Source organism: Urocampus carinirostris, chromosome 1 (genome assembly GCF_059441175.1).
Source record: "Urocampus carinirostris isolate Australia breed hairy pipefish chromosome 1, RoL_Ucar_1.0, whole genome shotgun sequence".
Lineage (NCBI taxonomy): Eukaryota > Metazoa > Chordata > Actinopteri > Syngnathiformes > Syngnathidae > Urocampus > Urocampus carinirostris.
In genome coordinates this window covers 41,345,250-41,348,458 of record NC_142349.1, presented here as the reverse complement: position 1 = coordinate 41,348,458, position 3,209 = coordinate 41,345,250, and positions in this window count along the sequence as shown.

The following is a 3,209-nucleotide window of genomic DNA, read 5'->3' as shown; positions in this document are numbered from 1 at the left end:
GGGCCCCGAAAAATTTGTCGTGGGCTGGATCTGCCAGCCTTATCTTTGAAATATGTGATTTAAATCAATACTGTTTTTTTTTTTTTTACCCATATGAGGCACCGAATAAAACACACTGTCCCTTTAACTACACTGCATTATTTGAGCCTGGTTAAGACTGATTTCAAGATAACAAAGCATGTGGGTTATGATTACTCGCTAAAATATATTTGAGAAAATAATAAAACATGATGACCTCAAGAATGAAACCTGACTTTACAAATATTACGTTTAAATTCAGATTCAGATCTACTTTATTGTCATTCTAGTACACGTGTATACAGAACGAAATGTCGATACATCTGACCCGCACAGTTTCCTTGAATGTACAGATATAAATAAAATGTTGTATTGAGTTGGAGTATTGAGTACTAATAATATACTAAATAATTATGGCTATGTATAGTATTTTACAGTAGCGCAAATAGTGCAAGAGGAGCAGCTAACCAGATGTGCAAAATGGGCAGTCAGGTAAACAAGTCAGGTAAACAGTAACAATAACACTGTAACAATAACGCTGTAAGTACAATAGTGCAGAGAAACAGATGTGCAAGGAGTGGCTAGCTATAAAGAACTGCCAGTAGTGCAAAAAGTCAAACAAAGCCAACAGATGTACAGATTAGCAGCAGTAGTATGTAGTAGTAGTTTAGTCCTTTTATTATGAGATGAGCAGGCAATTTTTTCAATTGAACATAGCATCATTATAAATAAAATTGACATAAAAACAAACAAAATTAACGATTTTCAAGGGAACAATAAATGCTGAAGAATTACGTAATAAAGAAATAAGTTGAAAATGTCCAATTATTAATTGAACGCATAGGAGATCCTTAGGTACCCATTATTTTTACATTGGGATTCTTTATCAGATTTTAGCAAAAAAAACTAATTGACAACATTTTGAAAAGTGGGATTACATTTTGGCAACACGCTGGCTGAGTCACCCCTACAGTTCAGAGGTCCCCGGTATAAAACCAGCGACAGGCCTTCCTGTGCGGAGTTTTCATGTCCTCCCCGTGCCTGTGTGGATTTCCTCTGGGATCTCATGTTTCCGCCCACATTCCAAAAACATGCATGGCTGGGTGATTGGCATGTGTGAATTAATAAATAGCGCTTGTTTTCAGCCAGTCAGAAAGCAAGGCAGACGACTGTACGGCCCCTTTTATATCACATACATTGCATGGCATGCTAGCGGCTTCACGATCAACTCAACTTGCAGAGGATGGATGGGAACCAAAACAAAGTTATTTGTTGGACAGAAAGTGTTTTATTTTTATTACGCCGCTATTGGGTCGGTTAGTTTTCAGCGACAGAAGTTTGTAAATAACTGCGTCTGCTTTACATGTACTTTCTTTGAGTATAGTGCAGCGCCTTTAAGAGCATATGGTTGGTAGGGTAGGGTTGTAGAGGCACCATTTCCAATGGTGTGTCTTGGGCAAGTACAGCCGGGTGGCACCCTTCCATCTTCAGACTAATCTATTTTTTCACCCGGTCTCGAACCGGGGACCTTTTGCATATGACAAAAACAACTACAAGCGAAGGTAAGTTAAAACTGTTAAATTATGGGATGAATAGGATATGCAATTCGCGATCCTGTGTATCAAATTTGTGAAACTCGTGATGTAATTTCTATTTGTTCCGCGCTAGAGACTTGGGGCAAATGGAAATGACACCACTCGTTTTATAAATTTGACTTACTGGATCATTCATTGTATATCCTTTATATACCATTATCTCTCACAGATCTGAATATTTCTCTGTGTACTTGTAGTTGGTACAGGAGTTGCTAACTTCATTATAGATCACCAACATTTTGCATCCACCCATACAAGATTTTTAGTGTCTTTGGACACCTTGATAGATAGATAGATAGATAGATAGATAGATAGATAGATAGATAGATAGATAGATAGATAGATAGATAGATAGATACTTTGTTCATCCCCGAAGGGAAATTCACATTTCCAGCAGCATCCCTGAGCTGAGAACAATCGAGAACAAAACAATCGAAAATAACACGGGAGCTGCTGGAGTGGCTGCCATTCGTGACGGCGCCGGAAGAAAAGATTCAATTTGAATCATGTACAAACAAACAATTGAATCATGTACAAACAAACAATCAAACAAAATATTCATGTTTCAATAAGTGGAGTGTTAATGCCATGAATATAACAATTGGGACCCTTTTCTACTGTCTTTGAGATACGTTTGCATATTCAGGAAGAAATGATACGGCTATGCTATTATAGCGACTAAAGAGTCTCCCAGGGCAGCACGGCGGGGCAGTGGTTAGCGAGTGTGCGGCACAGTTCTGAGGTCATGAGATCGAACCTCCTGTGTGGTGTTTGCATGTTCTCCACGTGCCTGCGTGGGTTTCCTCCGGTCACTCCGGTTTCCTCCCACATTCCAAAAACATGCATGTTAGGTTAATTGGCCGGTCCAAATTGTCCCTCGGTGTGAATGAGCGAGTGAGTTGTCTTTCTCTGTGTGCCCTGCGACTGGCTGGCAACTAGTTCAGAGTGTCCCTTGTCCACTGCCTGAAGATAGCTGGGATGGGCTCCAGCACCCCCCGCAACCCTACTTAGGATAAGCGGTGCATATAATGGATGGATGGATGGAAGAGTCTCCCACTGTTGTTTCGGCCGCCCTATTTGCTCCGCTTGTGATTCATGGATACCGTAACTATGGTAGGCGCGGCTTAGCGCTCCGTCGGATCTATTAATTGGTTCGTTTTTTAATGCTTTTATTGAACACAACGTATAAATAGTTCTATTAAAAATATTTCACTGCAATGTTGTGTTAACATTATAACCCAAAAATACCAGAAAATAAAATTAAACATACCTAGGGGGGAAAAGATAAGTTGCATAAAAATACCAAAATGTTTACAAATATTTTTGGTTGCAAATAATGAATTTTTGGGGAGGTTTATGGATACAATGCATTTTTTAACTATTGTATGTCTGCAAGAGTTTGTACTCCTCTAAAACTCGATAACTTTGTAGTGTTTGGCTGTTTTATTGAAATTTTGGTTGTAAGGAGGCAATGGTCATTAAATAAGCATTTAAAATGTATTGTTTTGCTTTTTAATGATCATTAAACATTTATTTTGTAGGATTGAGGGATTTCCGGGAAGTTGCGTCGATCAGACAGAGTGAGGTTATGCGCGA